Raw genomic sequence first — 17,649 nt, forward strand, 5'->3', positions numbered from 1 at the left:
CATCTTCGGAGCTAAGATTTTGGCCACAACTTGAGTTCTGAGTCCAGAGGGCAACAGGCCAGAGTTAGATACCGTCCTATGCCATTGAATCAGGCTTGAAGGGCAACTGTGGCTTCTTAGTACGTGAAGCAATGTGCTTCACAGAGAGGCCACTGAAGGCCGGTCATCACAGACGCTGGCAACGACGTCATACCTGAAATGGAGAGAAGGCTACAAGACTGCCTTAAGCACATACTACGCACAGGCTTTAGGCCTTATAAAGCCAAGCAAGAAGGGAGTTAATCCATGAAAGGGAACAAGAAGCTCCTCACCAAGGCTTCATTGAGTGGACACCTTGACGCTGACTGACACCTACAGACTACGTTAGACACGGTCACCTAACAGATGACACAGAACTAGCTAAATCTTTGATGACTTAAATGAATATTAAATAAGAAAGGGTGGTTCCCACGGGTAGTCTAAAAGAGGAAATAAATTAATAGCAATGGGAAATACTGCAAAAATTAGAAAGTTTGTGGAGTGTGAGAGAGAATGGAAGAAAATTCCATAACATGACAAAATCCCATAATCCTTCAGGAGATGCAGCACCATATTAGAGCCTTCCTATTAAAGTGGCCCAGTGCATTCAGCTTGAGGTTTCCCTCTTCCAGCTGATGCTTCCTGCCTTTTAGATTCCTCTGCACTTGTTAGCACAAACAAGCTATACACATACACCACACACACACACACACACCACACACACACACTCTGTTGCCCTGCAAATAGGCCATGGTTAACCAGGTAGCATGTATTTGCATCTCCTATTTACTGAATCATCTAAACACAACAATTTTCCTTCTGATTCGTCTCACTGAACACGGGGGCCTGTACAGCCATAGTTTTCTTGTTCACATCCTACTTCAAAGGTCTGTGACTAACCTAGTAACTCATATTCTAAATCGCACACAGCCGACTTCAGCTCAAATTGTTTATATCACGCAGCCATCCTTCCTCACACAGTCCACTAAGCTAAATCACCTACAATGGCACTTCAGGGGACACCTCATGAAGACCATGACTGGAAACCCTCAGAAGGTAGAAGGAGGTAAGCCATCACATGTCACCTCTACGTCCTTCAGGACCTGTGTGGTACCCTCCTGTGTACCCACATAGCCCTTGGTGAACATTTGGTAGAATGGATGATGGAGGGGATTGTTTTTGTCCCAAGACATCACTAGGTTGAGGAAGGCTTTCTCATAACTGTCATCATGACTAAGTCCTCAACATTGGAATCATGGAAATAAAACACTTTTTAATGAGGTTTGTTTTTTTTTTTAGTTTCTGATATTGTAACATAACTACATTTCTTTCTTCCCTCCAAACCCTCCCATATACCCCTTCCTTGCTCCTTTAAATTCATAGCCACATTTTTTTACTAATTATTACATGTGTATATGTATATACATACAAATTTCTAAATATAACCTGTTCAGTCCATACTATGCTACTTGTATATGTTTTCAGGGCTCAGTATTTAGCACTGGACAACCAATTGCAACACTCTTCCCTGGGAAGGCCACTTTTCTCTGTCCCAGCATCCCTCAGTTGTGTATAGATCCTTGTATTATAAGGCTGAGGTTCCTGAGTTTCTCTCCCTTCAGTATGGCATGTTCATTGGTGGCAGCCTTGGTCATCTCACATTGGGACAGTCATGTTGGTGAGACTCGACAGATGTAGCTTCTGATATTACTAGGGGTTATGAACGCACAGTGAGCTCACTGATCTTCTGGCTCTTACAGTCTTCTGCCCCCTCTTCCGCAAGGGGGAGTGTTTTGTAGATGTACCTTTGTACTGAGCTCCACAGCTCTGCATTTCAGTTGACTGTGGTTTTCTATCTACTGCAAAAAGAAGTTTCCTGGATGAGGGGTGAGGACTGCACTTGTCTGTGGGCATAAAGACAGCTGTTTGAAGAAACACTGAGGAGTGTGTCTGTCTTCCTGGCCTCTTCTATCATGGTCTGAAAACAAACATAAAATAAAGCTTTCTTCTGAGCATCTGTCTCCTCTCCATACATTCCGTGATGGCTTGAACAAAGTACAGTGTGTACAGCAAATCTGGAAAGACAAAAGGACCCTATGACCAAAAGGTGACAGTGTTTTTGTGATTTAATGGCATTTCCTTTTCCAAGAAATTCAGTATTCTGAGAAAGAATTTAGTTCTTGTGTCTGTGAACACATTGGTGGTAGTTCACAACGTTGCTCAAGAAGCTGTTTCAGTTTGCAGTCTGAGATGAGCTCAACATGTTACCTGGGACACGTTGGCCCCTCGCATAACGTTTGTCAGCTTGAGCAACAGCTCAGGAAAAAAATAAATAAACCACTGGTGGCTCCATCTCTGATGTTGAGCCTTGTAATAGTTAAGAATGAGAATGTTGAATTTCTCATTATATGCCAGCATGGGAGCTCTTAGCTGAGGCCATACAACGGTCACTCAATGAATGTTGGCTGCTGCAGTGAAATTTAACAGAACAGAGATCCTGACTGTTGCAATAGCTGGGGATGACTGTGAGTTCCTTCTGCATTCAGATGAAATTTGCTGATGGTTGCCTCAGTTTGACTCAAGTTTTTCAATCTGCTTCTTTCTCCACCCCCCCCAACATTCTTGACATCATGTCAAAAGAATCATAAGAACAACTTTAAGACAATCAGCAGAACGTCTGAGTCACAACTACGACATAATTCTGGAATTCAAAAGGCAAATACACAATTTTTCTTAAACCATTTGAACTAACAAGTAAGTGAATACAATGTAATAATACAAACTACATAGAAGTTTATTGAGATGTATAGACTTTGGACCCAATTAATTTTGGTTTGTGATGTTTTCATTTGCAAGTTCTTTTAATGAAGTTTTAATAGCTCTAAAAAATAGCTCATAAACTTGAAGGCAGAGCAATTTCTCAGTGCTAAGTTATTAAACTAATTACCTTCTTTTCTGTCTGTTTGCTTGTTTTATTCTGAGAGAGGATCTTATGTAACTCCGGGTAGCCGCAAAAATCCTCTGCAGCTGTTAATAGCCTTGAACACCATCCTCCTGCCTCTGCCTCCCCAGATGCAAGATTACACACATGCACTGCCATGCTCTGTGTGTGCAGAGCTGGGAGTCTATGCAGGGCTTCTGCTTGCTGGACGTTTTCTTAGGAACTGAGCTTCGTCCCAGTGCCACAGCAGCTACTTCTACACTATGATCATTGGAAACTTGTCACTAACCCAGGTGAGTCAGACCAGTGGGTTAAATGATATATGTAGTAAATTTCATCACTTAGCAGCAAGACAGGGATGAAGTTGTGACTCCCGTGGAGCGCGTCCCTGGCATGCTCACAGCGCTGGGTTCGGTAGCCAGTGATGAAAACCTTCAGCCGGGTGGCTTCCTGGATTCTGTATGAATGTTTACTCATTATGATGAGTCACGTCTCTGTAATGTAGTCACTTTCCCCTCATGTGTCCCTTTCAGTAAAATGTCTTCTGCCTCAGTATTTTCCTGTGCTACAATTCTAAAGTTTTGCAGTGAAAACTTGGGGAACACCTAGTATCTGGGTGCTTTGGATCACAAAAATGATCTTACTTTTCTTCCAGTGGATGGTGGTATAGGTGCTGGGAATTTCTGAGGGAATCATTGCCCTGAATTGAGGTTCCTCTGTGTTGGAGGCCTCACCCTGCCACTGTTGCCTTCCATTCTGAAGGCACTGGGAAGCTGACTTTCAACCCTCAAAGAAAAGTTTTGACTCTTCTGCTGTTGTTGATATTTGGGGTTCTGTTTTTCCATTGCCACGGTGCTTTTATTTAGACTGCCCATTTCTGGAAACTCAAACCCAGATTCTGAACTCCTGCAATCAGCTTTCCTCCAATTCCCTAATTTTTTTTTTTTTTTTTTTTTTTTTTTTTTTTTTTTTTTTTTTTTTTTTTTTTTGTGGAAGCAAATTCTACAGAAACTGTTTTAGGTGAAGTGGTTTGACCCACAAAATCTGAACTTTAGGGCCTCATAAGATGCCTCGGGGCTCCAATGTAGTTAGCTGTGGGAGAACAGAATTACAATTTCCTATATAATATTAGTACCTTTAAGAAACACTTTATAAATGAGATCTGGGGGTGGGGATGGCTCAACAAAGTGTCTGCCACAGAGGCATAAGGACCCGAGTGCTCATCCTCAGTACTCAGAAGAGAAAGCTAGGCATGATCACATGCATCTGAAAGCCCAGGGCAGGGCAGGAATATAGGATCCCTGAGACTCCTAGACAGCCATGCTAGCCAATCAGTGCGAGCAAGGGCAATGAGAGCCTTTCTCAAAAGACAAAATGGAAAGCAATAGAGGATGACACCTGTGATAAACCTCTGTAACCCACAAAAACTTGCACAGGAACCCATATACACATGTGCACACGTGACCACACACACACACAAATTCATTACAATCGCATGCATAAATAAATAAATTAACTAATCAATTAATTAAAGTTAAGATCTAGCACCCCTGGGCCTGCATTTCCAAAAAGCAAACCTTGGCTGTTGCTCGGTAGCAGCCCGTTAACACAGGGCACAAGCTCACCAAGCTGGCCAGCCCTTGCCCCTCCTATAGTATACTTGAGGTCCCACAACTTTCTTTCCACATCCAGCTCATGGAGGACCATGCATCTCTGACCTCTCACCTGTACCAATACGTGACCTAGTTGACCCAGTGAACACAATAACACCATGGCCCACTGCATAGCTGCTGTGTAGACCTTCATCCTCTAACACGGTTCTCTCTGGTCACATGAGTGTTGATAGCTGTTCTTGCTTATCAACTTGACTACATCTAGAATGCACGAAGAATCTATGTCACTGGGGATGCCTGCTTGGGTCGTGTGAGGTAGGAAGACCCACCTTGAATTTGGATCATTTGTGGTCAGAAGACCCACCCTAAGGCTGGGCCACACCTTCTCATGGTAGCCCATATAAAGCACAGGGAGAAAGAAGCTTTTGTTCTTTGTCTGATTCCCTGGCATTAGAGCCCACTTCTTCAGGATTAGACCTACTGAGACACCCAGCCTCGTGGGCTGAACAACTACAGGATGCTTGGACTTTCTCACTGGGAGACAGCCATTACTGGACATTCTGGACCACAGCCAGAAAGCCACTCTAATAAATCCCCTTTAAATGTAAATGTGTATATTTATTATACATATGTATATATAGATAGCACACTTATATTCATTCTATCAGTTCTGTTTCTCTTGAGAACTCTAATACATGTGAAAACTGAAAATATGTGGCTAAACTATAAAATGGGATTTTTCAATACATTTTTACTTAAATTTGTTTAATAGTTAAAATCTTAAATTGAAAACAGCAGCATAACACTCTGCCCAAAACCAAGTGAGATTACAAAATGAAAATATGTTGTTAACCACGTTCAAATGCTGGCCTACTGCAGTGGTTTCTTTGAGATCAGAATAGGGCTGTGATGTGGAAGGTTCTGCAGGTGGTTCCTCCAGCGCACAGATGTAGGCCCTCTTTGTGTGAAGAGAGCAGGCCAAATGATTCAAAACCCTTCACTCTGTTTCTCTTTTGCTCACAATGGCCAGTGACAGTCTCAAGAAAGTCATCTTCACATTGACATTTCAGAGAAGACAAAATCAACAAGCCTTTAGAAGTCTTCTCTAGGGCTTGCCATCTTGTCTTCAAATCACAACTGAGAGGGTCACCTGTGGGAAGGCACAGAAAGTTCTAGAGCATTTGATGCATTGCTCACTCTTCCCTTGGGTAAAATGTGTCAGTAAGAGCTCCAAGGGCCATCCTAGAAAGCAGAGGATGCCCTTGAGAGAAAATGACAAAGAATGTCTCTACGGAGGAGGGACGGATTGACTTTGGAGATTTTCTTGAGAGAACACAGGGTCTAATTAGCATACCCATGGAAGGCAGGGACCCTCCAGAAGCACCATAATAGAGGAGGACACAGGCACAAAGGTGCTTAGCAAGGACAAGTAATTAAAGGCTGATGTCACTTAGCAGGGAGAAATAATCAAAGGCAGATTGCTTCAGACTCCACCCGAAGCTGGGCAGTGCCTGTACCTCTACCAAAGTGCTCTGTCTCTACTATCCACTCTTTCTTCTAAAACACAGCCCAAACCACCACTTGCAGGTCTTCTAAGTAAATTTCAAATTCTAACCAAGGACTTGAATGTGGGGCTACAGCTGATAGCATCACACACTTAGTGTAGTCAGCTGTCTGTCTTCCACAGTCCAGCTTGTGCTGGTTCAACTTCACAATGGTGGAGAAATGGAAATTTAATAGAAACTAGTTTTCATGCATACAGATATTATTGGTTTTCATTTTCAATTCAGTATTCAATAATTTAGATGACCTGTTCAATATCTTATTACAAAATAGGTTTGTGCTTTATTAGGTTTGTGCTCAGTATTAGTCTAGTGAACGTGTCCGAGCAACTTACAGAGCTAAACATTGGGATCTCATATCACAATGTATATTCGAGAGCCACACCTTTGCATCCAAACTCTCAGGGCATCCCTGCAACTCAGACAGAGTCCGACCGCGAGCGATTTTATCCTTCCCTCAAGACGCCCCTGCTGCGTAGCTGAGAGTTCCTGTGTCATGAGCTCACAGGTGCAGAGAGAGGCATACACGCTTGTGCCAGGTGCCCTCGCACCTACTGGAAATTGTGCCATGGACTGTGACTTATTTTTCTGAGTGTTTCCATGCAATGTCCTAACTCTAAAGCCAGCGGGACTCTGGACATTGAAGCCCTGATGCCAGAGGAATGTGTGGAATTTTATTCTGTGGAAACAGAAATTACAGAATTTTAAAGCTAGCGGAAACCTCCCAAGCCCAGTCCTGCCAATGGTGAGATGAAGGCCTTACTGGGGGACACGGTACTGGGCAGCACAGTAAACTGCCGCCCAGAGTCTATGGGCAGGTGGCACCATGCCCTAGTGTATTCTAGTGGTCACAGCTATTACAGACTCTCAAGCATAGCCTGGTACACAGTGAGCTCAATAAAGAAGAAGGGACAGAGGGGACAGTGCACCACCAGGTGGGTGACAGGAAGTAAAGGAATGCTGAAACTCTGAACAAGAGAGAAAACAGGAGCATTTGCTCAGGTTTTTCCTCATCTCTTTAGCCCAATATCTCTCAGATCAGTCATAACAATGTCAGTAAAGGTCATTTTGATCATTCGCCCCGTCTTCCTTTTTTTCCAAATAAGTTGTATGATTTGACACCTGAATGAAGTGACACGCCATTGTGAGAACTTATGGAACACTATGAATTTTTTTTTTTAATTGACCATGAATTCTATCTTTGTCTCTTAAGTTGAAAGGACTATTGAAGGAAAGTTTAGCTTCATAAAGAACCTTTGACTCAGTGAGTCCGATGCCGGAAGGAGAGCTGTTGGGAAACAGCTTGGAGCTGCTGAACCTAAGGCCCTAGCGGCTAATACTTCGGTAGCCAACACTGTGGACAGCTCCCGTGAGGATTGCTGCTGCTTGTGCCCTTGGCTCATGGTGCCCAGATGAACTCCAGTGGCACCCAATTAGCAACCTCGAGTTTTTTCATTGTGCCCAAGTGTGGACAGATTCTCAAAGCCAATTGCAAGAGTCATAAGAAACCTAAGGGTAAAATAGTCTGAGGCCGTCCCATGACGAACAACACTCAGGCATCCCCATGCCCCTGTGACCCGGAACTCTATCCGGAAAGCGGGGAATGGTACCTGGCAGATCCCTGAGCACATGGGACATGATTCTTGAGTGAACTCCTTGTGCTGGGCTTACCATATTGTGATCTGAATCTAACCTGCGAGAGCCCAGGCTGGACCTTCTCACAGCTGACCTATACTAGATAAGGCCAGTGGAAAGTACAGATCGACAAGTGCTCACACTGTGGCTATGATGCTGTCAGCGTGGATTCCGCCATGCTGCTTGGAGACCTCCTGAGCTAGCTAATGGGCCAGAAACCTAACACGTTGAGAAGTTTGAGTCCGGTGCTGTAGTTACCAGGAAACTGGGACAGAGGGGAAGGCATCCTATTGGGACTCTAAATGAGAGACGCAAGGGAGAACAGCAAAATAAAAGGATACAGAGGGTCCTAGAAATCTACAAGTAGAACAATATGATAGGCAGATTTGGGCCCAGGGGTCCCGCTCAAACTAAGGCACCAGCCAAGGACAATACAGGAGGTAAACTTTAAACCCCTTCCCTGATCTAGCCAATGGTCAGGATATTCTCCACAGTTGAGTGGAGAGTGTGATACGACTTTCTCACGTACTCTGGTGCCTCACATTTGACCATGTCCCCTGGAGGGGGAGACCTGGTGGCACTCAGAGGAAGGACAGCAAGTAGCCAAGAAGAGACTTGATACCCTATGAGAATATATAGGGGGACGTAATCCCCCTCAGGAACAGTCATAGGGGAGGGGAATAATGGGAAAATGGGGGGGGGAGGAATGGGAGGATACAAGGGATGGGATAAACATTGAGATGTAACAAGAATAAATTAATAAAAAAGAAGAAATCAAAAAAAAAAAAAGAAAGAAAAAAAAAAAAAAAAAAAAAAAAAAAAGAAGGAGGCAGCCAGCAAAAGGAGGAACAGAGAAACTGGAGGCCCACAGCACCGAGTTCGGAGTAACCTGGGCCCCACTACGTTTGCCTTCCCACCAGTACCGTGGCCAGCTGCTCCTAGGACAGTGGAGTACTCACCTGGACCCGAGGTGAAGCCCTAGGCAGCACGTTAGACCCGCCTTGCTGCACATAGTGACACACACCTGATCTGTCACAGCCACCACTCTTGCTGTCTCAGAGACAATAAGGCGACCCTGTGAAAGGAGCTGATGGACAGGAAGTGGATGTACATCAGTGATGTCATCAAGGGCCAGGGTTCTGTGTTCCAGAGTCAGCAGAGCTAGCAGTGACGTCAGGAAGGGTTTGGATCCCCATATGCCAACTGCAGGACCAGCTCTTAAGACAAGTGACCCAACAAATGAGAAAGAGAGCTCTCAACTCCACCGGGAATGCTTTCGCAGGAGGTAGGCATAAGGTTATTATTGTATAATTCAAATGCTGACTTCTGTACCCTCCATACCTGGTTGCGATCCCTGTTCTGAGAATCTCCTGTCTCAATGTTGTGTAAACACTGCTCCTCAATTGTCCCCTGATATGCCAGTAAAGTAGCTTTCAGCCAGTTGCTGAGCAAGAGACAGAATAGGACTGGACATCCTGCCAGGCAGGGGAGGAGGATTAAGAAGAGGAAGTAGGAGATTCCGACATGGGAGAGGTCCAAGGGACATCAGAAGAAAAGCTGGAACAGGGGAAAGTACAAAGCGCAAGTTATCTCTGGGCTGTACACTGGAAGGAAATCAGATTGGCTTAGAAGGCTAAGAATAGAGTAATAACGGCTGTTACTGTATTGTGAAGCTTATTACTAAACAAATATAAAAGCATCTCAATTATTTGTATGTTAGAGGGAGAAAAACTGAGAAACAAACAGTTTTATAAAATTAACTTTGACACCAGGAACTGTTATAAATGTAGCCAGATTGACAGCGTGTCTTGATACATGCGTCAGTGTGTTTTATCACCTACTGCTCAGCCGAAAACACCCATAAAGGAACAACTAAAAATGATTTCAAATCTATTATTTAAAATGTTTGGAGCCATATTTTTATGGACCTCTAGTTCATAGTTTGGGAGGGAGGCTGTTTCCTAAGTAATTAAATAGGATGTGAGAGTGATCCAGGGGCTGGAGAGATGGCTCAGCGGTTAAGAGCACTGACTGCTCTTCCAGAGATCCTGAGTTCAATTCCCAGCAACCACATGGTGGCTCACAACCATCTATAATGTGATCTGATGCATACTGTATACATAATAAAATAAATCTTTAAAAAAAAAAAAAAAAAAAGAGAGTGATCCAGCTGTGACATCTGCCACTCTGTCGATGGCCAGGGTTGATTTGCCTAATCTAGCTTGCTAGGCTGGTGCCCCTACCCTCCCTCACCATGTGTGTCCCTCTCAAAGCCACTCTGTTGGTTAGACCTTCCCCAGTAGAGGAGAGCCAAGGCTATGCAAGTAGCTTTCTTCCCCTGATAGAATCTCCAAATAAATGCAAAATGCAAATTAAGTAAGTAAGTAAAACCATTTTGCTTATGGGTGCAGAGATAAGGCCCCCACAGGAAAGCACTTGCCAAGACCCACATTGTGAAAGAAGAGAACCAACTTCCAGAAATTGTCCTCTGAACTCCACAAGCTTACTGTGGCATGGGCACACATGCCTGCTCACTCTCTCAGGAGAGAGAATTCTGTTTATCTTATAGCTTTTAAAACAATGTTGAATTATTAAAAACAGGACTTATGAAACTATTAGTAAAATAAACAGGTTGTGTTCCGTTGTTTGTTCTTAGTTTTGCTTTTCATTTGGTTTGGTTTGGTTTTGTTTTCCATTGAGTGATGACACTTAAAATTTTATCCAAAGTCTGACTGTAGCTTTGCTACCACCTTCTGGCAAAAAAAAAAAAAAAAAAACCACCACCACCTTAGACTATTTGATTACACTTAGTTTCTATAATTTTGTTCAAATTATAATTTCACTTCATTTCCATCTACTACCATTAAAAACAAAAGTATTAAAAAGAAAGGAGCACAGAGAAAGGAGGCCTTCTTCAAACATGGAAGAAAATTTAATTTTTAAACTGTTTTTAATATTCAGTGTTCAACAGTGGCAGTAAAAGAAAAATGGTGGCCACAGGATGTACCCAGGAACTCCTGAATGCCAGGCAAGCACTTGACCACTGAACTATATCCTAGCCCTCTTACAACTCTGTTCTTCTTTTGAGACAAAGTATCATGAAGTTGCTTGAACTGTCCTTGAACTAAGCAGTAGCAGTCAAGATTTGAACATGTGGTTCTCCTGCCTCAGCTTCCCAAGCGTGAGTGTGTGTGTGTGTGTGTGTGTGTGTGTGTGTGTGTGTGTGTGTGTGTGTGTGTGTGTGTGTCCCACAAAGGTCAGAAGAGGGCTTCAGATCTCCTGGAACTGTAGTTACAGATGATTGGTTGGTTGCAAGCCATTGTGTGGGTGCTGGGAATTGAACCCTGAGTCCTCTGCAAGAGCCATGGTGCTCTTAACTCCTGGACCAACTCTCCAGCCCACACCTGGCATTTTAAATTCAAATCTGAAGATGGCTCAGCAGGTAAAGGTGACTACTGCCAAGCCTGGGCCTGAGCGTGATTCCCAACACTCACATGGTGGAAAGAGAGGACTGACTCCCAAACCTTGTTCTCTGCCTCCCACATGTTCCTCATAGCACATTACACACACACACACACACACACACACACACACACACACACACACACAAACACACTCACACACACACATTCACACACTCACACAAATATGTCATTAAAAAACGAGAGTATGAAGAATTAAAATTATTTCAAAAACTTTGAAAGTCTCTTTAAACAAATCACTTGACATCCATGCCAGCAGAGTGACTTCTCCCTGATTTGCCACCTCTCTGTCACTGTTCAGCCTGCTGGTGGTCTTCTCATGTGCACTTTGGCCCTCCAGTCTCTCCTTTCCACAGCCCGCCCTGCTCAAGCACACTTTGCTCTACCTCCTCTTCGCCCCTTCTGAAACACAAAATCAAAGCACCAAGCCACGCTCCCATCTGCTTGGAACGTCCCTCTAGCTTACTTACCCAAAGTCTTGCATCAATTCTTTGTTTCACAGAGAATGCCAGCCCAGAGGCATTGCCATGTCCCCGTATCCCCTTCCAGTAGCACCATGGGACCTGGTGAGTTGGTGCAGTGACATCACACTCACCAGGCTGAGCTGAGCAGAGACTGGCAGCAGTTGCAACACGCAAAGTTTCATTTGTTTGTTTGTATCACTGAGTCTAGCCTAAAGTGTATATACATATCGGAAATATAAACACTCTTTTTTTTTTTTTTTAAGTTTTTCGAGACAGGGGCTCTCTATGTAGCGTTGACTGTCCTGGACTCGCTTTGTAGACCAGGCTGGCCTTGAACTCACAGCAATCTGCTTGCCTCTGCCTCCCAAGTGATAAACACTGTCTTCCAACATGTTATTTTAATGCTAATTTTAGTTCTTAAGCAAGTTAATTGTTTTAATGTGTGATTTTACACTACCAGCTAAATCTGGGAAGTCATTTGTATTGCTTGGTAGTTTTATCTTTTTATTACTGTTTGTAACTAAAATAGCAGATGTAAGATTTTGGAAGCTTATCTTGGGACCCTTTTCCTCCTACTGGGTTGTCTCATCCAGTCTTGATAGGAGGATTTGTGTCTAATCTTGCTGTAATTTGTTATCTTAGATTAGGTTGATATCCCTGAGAGGCCTGCTCTTTTCTGAGGAGGAGTGGATCTGGGAGAGAAGGGAAGTGGGGAGAGGGACTGGAAGGAGTGGAGGAAGGGGAAACTGAGGTCCAAATATATTGTATGAGACAAGAATAATTTTTTTTAATTAAAAAAATATTTTGGCAGTTTGGATACTTCCCAGTCAAATATCCAATTATTTTTACCTTTCAATTGTATTTTACCTCAGACTTTGAGGAGGAAAAACTGGGATCATAGATCTTATCTGCCTTTGCTCTGGTTTTTTTAAATTTACTTATTTTTATGTACATTTGGTGTTTGGCCTATGTATATGTCTGTGTGAGGGAGTCAGCTCCCTAGAAATTTGAGTTACAGACAGTTGTGAGCAGCCAGGTAAGTGCTGGGACTTGAACCAGGGTCCTCTGGAAGAGCAGCTAATGCTCTTAACCTCTGAGCTATCTCCCCAACTCGATTCTCCAACTTTCAACATCACACTTTTCAGTGGAGTCTTTGTGAACCACTGAAAATCAACGCCGCTTTCCACCATTTTCCTCTTGGATTTCATCTGGTAAACCAACGTGATCCATGGTCCACTGCCTCTTTCTCTGAGGAAATGTCAACTTTACAGTGCATTAGTGACACATGAAAACCATGTGAATAAAATAAAAGCGACTTCTTTGAGGTCCAGAATACTCACTCCTCGTGAAATGCTGCAGCACCTGATGCGTCGGCTGACATGCCACAGGTACTCAAAGGTCTGTGAAGAGTCTGAAATAAACTCGTAGCTTGGGAAAACCCGTTCATGTTTTTTAAGTGAGCTAACAGCTGAATCTTTTTTAAATCTTCTTTGCTTTTTGAGATTATAATCTAATTACATTATTTTCCCTTCCCTTGCCTCCCTCTAAGCCTCCCCGCACACCCCTCCACACACCCTATGCTCTCTTCAAATCAATGTCCCCTTTTTTATTAACTGTTGTTACATACATACGGGTGTGTGTGTGTGTGTGTGTGTGTGTGTGTGTGTGTGTGTGTGTGTGTACAACCTGCTCAGTCTGGACAGTGTTATTTGTATGTGTGCTCTCTTCAAATCACTGCCCCCTTTTTTATTAACCGTTGTTACATACGTGTGTGTGTGTGTGTGTGTGTGTGTGTGTGTGTGTGTGTGTGTGTACAACCTGCTCAGTCTGTATAGTGTTATTCGTATGTGTGTTTCAGGGCTGACCATTCAGTATTGGCTAACCAGCTGGTGTGCACCTCCCTGGGGAAGACTGTCTCCTGCCCTGAGCACTCCACAGCGGCCTATAGTTCATCTTACATCGCCCCCCCCCATACAAGTCAGCGTGTCTGTCTGTGTCGTCCGTGGTCCGCTCATGTCTAGGCAGTTGGGCTGCTGAGATATCGCGAGTGTAGCTCCTGAGACTACTCTTTTTCCACCTTTTTTTCATCCTTTCATCTTTTCACTCATCATCCTGACAGCTTCGGTATTTTCAATTATTTTAAGAGTTTCACACACCATATTTTTCAGTGGCAAGTAATATCTAAGAACAAAAACAAGTTCTAGCTTGAATAGACAAAATGTTAAAATAATATTGATTCTCACTTAAAACCAGCTAACAGCCCCTCAGAACCGCCTAGGAGGATGGGGATTTTATTATCCACCAGCAAAAGTGAAGACAAACCTGGAATTCATTGCTTCCAACATCAAAGGATACATTTTATTAAAGTACAGGAAAAATTATTCAAATTTGCTGATTCGGGACCAAAAATAACTTATAAAAATGTAGCCTGGCTTGCTTCATTCTATATAAAAGTTTAAAATGGTTTAGGGGTTAAGATGTTTTTAGGTCTAGATAGGTGTTCTAAGTTGATAATGACAATATGTGATAGGGATTGATTTACATTGAGAAATTTAGATGCACCAAGATAGGAAAGATGTCTTCTTCAAGGCTGTCAAATACAAATAGCCAAAACACTAAGAATGTAACATTTATGTAATTCCCGATTGTGTCATGGTTCTTCTTGCCATAGGTAATCTATTGTATATGTGTGTAATAATATAAGTGTATATATAAAAAATGTTTAATTGCCAGGCGGTGGTGGTGCACACCTTTAATCCCAGCACTCGGGAGGCAGAAGCAGGAGGATCAAGGCTAGCCTGGTCTACAACACGAGTTGCAGGGCAGCCAAGGCTACACAGAGAAACTGTGTCTCGAAAAACTAAAAAAAAAAAAGTGTAATTGCTTAAAAAAGAAGTTTAAAATGAATACTGTTTGCTACAACGTCATTAAAGTATTTTCAGCTCTCACTAATGTACCCTGCAAGCCAATTTCTCTGCTATAAAGTTATCTTTTGAAAACATAAAGCTATACAGTATCCCCATGAGTAACAAGTCATCAATTTAATATACGGTAGGTCTTTTCCGATTTTTTTTAAAAAACAAGATCTTGCTCTTGTAGCTCAGGCTAGCCTGGAACTTACTACATAACCCAGGCTGACCTCAAACTCATGATCTTCCTGCCTCGGCTTCTGAAATGTTAGGGATCACAGGTGTGTGCCACCAAACTCAGATGCCTTAGATAAAGTTTTAAAAGAAACAAGTTCATTTGCTACAGTAAGACAATGTTTATATTTGTGGCATTTGCTCAAAATTACACTAGAACATTGAATTATGAAGTGGCCACCACACTCCAACTTCCTGGTTTTAAGAACAATGTGGACACAGTTTTCTTTTTCTTTATATTTTTATTTAAGTTATATTTGTTGAAATGTTAAGGCTTTCTGAATTTAATAATGAAAGTTTTATACCTTTATTTTTTGTTTGTCATATAATAATTTTTTTAATTTAACAAACGTTCTGGAAATAAGACAAGTCTTTCACCAGTTTGACCAGTGTGGTCACCATCCCATTCCCTGGCTAGCCACTAGGTGGCGGTGAAGGACCGTCTCCCTGCTGCGGGCATGCTCCCTGCGAGGAGCTGCACTGGACAAGACTCAACGGTCACACAGCACCAACCTTCCAGCTGCCTTGTGTGGAGCTTTCACGAGTCTGAGATCCAGAGCCAGCAAGAACCTGCCTGTACACAGTATTGATACATAGCTCATAATACTCCCAACTCCCTCGGGAGCCACTCCCAGGACACACCTATGCTTAAACATCTAGTGGATCTTTAAAAAAAAAAAAAAATGCACAAAGAGTCCAACTTTTCCAGTCACACATGGAGACTCCAGCTCTGGGGAGCCCAGCTGAAGAATGGCAGCATTTTCTCATCCCAATAGTTTCATAAGTCACCAAGACCTTTTCAACAGATCCCTCCTCTGTGAAAGACTTCTGCACCAAACAGAATGAAACGTACGTGCCTATATCCAAATGCAGCATCCCCTCATGTATTGAGTTTCCAGACTGTATAACTGCTCTGGCCACATTTCAGGCTTGGGCCAGACTCAGGCGTCCACAGTTCCCTAATGTCTACCTAGTGTGCTCAGGTAATCTTGCAACCAAGCTTGTGGGTTGAATGTGGTAGGAAAACACTCGGCCAACTGTGACCTTAAAAACAAACCCCTTCTCCCTCAAGTGACTTTTGTCAGTGTCTAATCACATTAACGGGAAAAGAAACTAAAGCACTCCATAAAAATGCACGAAGTGGGGTAGCTTTGAGGCCTGTGTCGGTGACCAAATATGGAGTCAGGAGTGGGAGCCCTCAGGGAAGGCAAAGATGTTTCCCCAACCCTTCCGTTTGGCTGCTCCCAAACTGTATACTTCACCATAAACTAGTAATAGTAAAGCCAGACACAGTAGTGCAAACACAAGGTCTCAGCTGGGTGACCAGGCAGGAGGCTTAAGAACGTGAGGCCCCTCTGGGCTGTACAGAGAACCTATATCAAAAGAAGGAAAAGCTAGCCCAGGCAGGCATGCTGCTAGAGCCGTGACTGAGGGCCAACATCTTCATCTGCACGTAGGAAGCAGAGAGACACAGAATGGCCTGGGCTTTTGAACTCTCAAAGCTGGCCCCCACCAACACACCTCCTCCAACAAGGCCACACCCCCTAATCCTTCCCAAATTGTTCCACCAACTGGGACCAAGGATTCAAACATATGAGCCAATAAGAGCCTGTTCTCATTCCAACCACCATTGGTAGTTTTGGAAAAAGTTGCCCCCAACTGTTAAAGTAAAAACATTGAAGCATGTGTGTATACATACATATTTCTACAATTTACTCAAACAGCAAGACAAAATATTGTGAAATAAGCCGGGGGGGGGGAGGTGGTGACGCATGCACGTGGAGAGGCAGAGGCAGGAGGATCGCTGTGAGTTCAAGGCCAGCCTGGTCTGCAAAGCAAGTCCAGGACAGCCAAGGATACACAGAGAACCCAGTCTTGAAAAAACAAAAACAAAAACAAAAAAGTGAAATAATGAGTGGAGATATGTTTCCTATACCATTTGTTCAAATTTCTCATAGGCTTGAAATTTATGACAATAAAACCAAGCCCAAAGTAACTGGGGGGGAGGGGGCTAGGGGAGGGGAGGGGAAAGAACCAGGTCAAATGGTTAATAAATCGAAGAGTAAGGGTTAGGAGGTTGGTGGACTGCCTGCCCAGCATGCACAAAGCCCCAGGTTCAATCCCCAGCAGTGCATAAACTGAGTGAGACTGCGTATATCTATAATCCTAGCACTCTGGAAGCAGGGATGGGGGGTAAGGGATGGGGGGATAGGGGGGTGGGGGGCTGGGGGCCAGAAGTTTAAGGTCCTCCTCTGCCATGTAGCTAGTTCAAGTCCAGCCTGGGCTATAGGAGACTCAAGTGTCAAAAAAAAAAAAAAAAAAAAACACCACAGTGAGACGGTCATCTGGGCCGTGACTTCTTGAGTAGAGGCCTTTCCTCACAGAACTCCCAAGGCTCCTCAGCAGACTGGAGAATGCTGACTGTTCCTTCTTTCATTACAGACTCTCCTGGTGTAGGCCCCATTACCCCTGACAGCTGCTGAGATACGTCTAGCTTAAGGAAGGGGAAAGGGGAGAGATAGCAGTTGCTTCTATAGACAATGAAGGTCCAGGAAAATCTGGATGTTTAAGATTCCCAGCCCAGGCTGAGCGGTGGTGTCGCACACTTGGGAGGCAGAGGCAGGTGGATCTCCATGAGTTTAAGGCCAGCCTGGACTACAGAGAGAGTTCCAGGACAGCCAGAGCTGTTACACAGAGAAACCCTGTCTTGAAAAACCAAAAAAGAAAGAAAAAAAAAAATTCCCAGCCCAAAGGCAACCATCATCTTCCCAACTGCTGCCCTTTGCTTTAA

The sequence above is a fragment of the Acomys russatus genome, chromosome 9 (genome assembly GCF_903995435.1).
Source record: "Acomys russatus chromosome 9, mAcoRus1.1, whole genome shotgun sequence".
In the NCBI taxonomy this organism is placed as follows: Eukaryota; Metazoa; Chordata; class Mammalia; order Rodentia; family Muridae; genus Acomys; species Acomys russatus.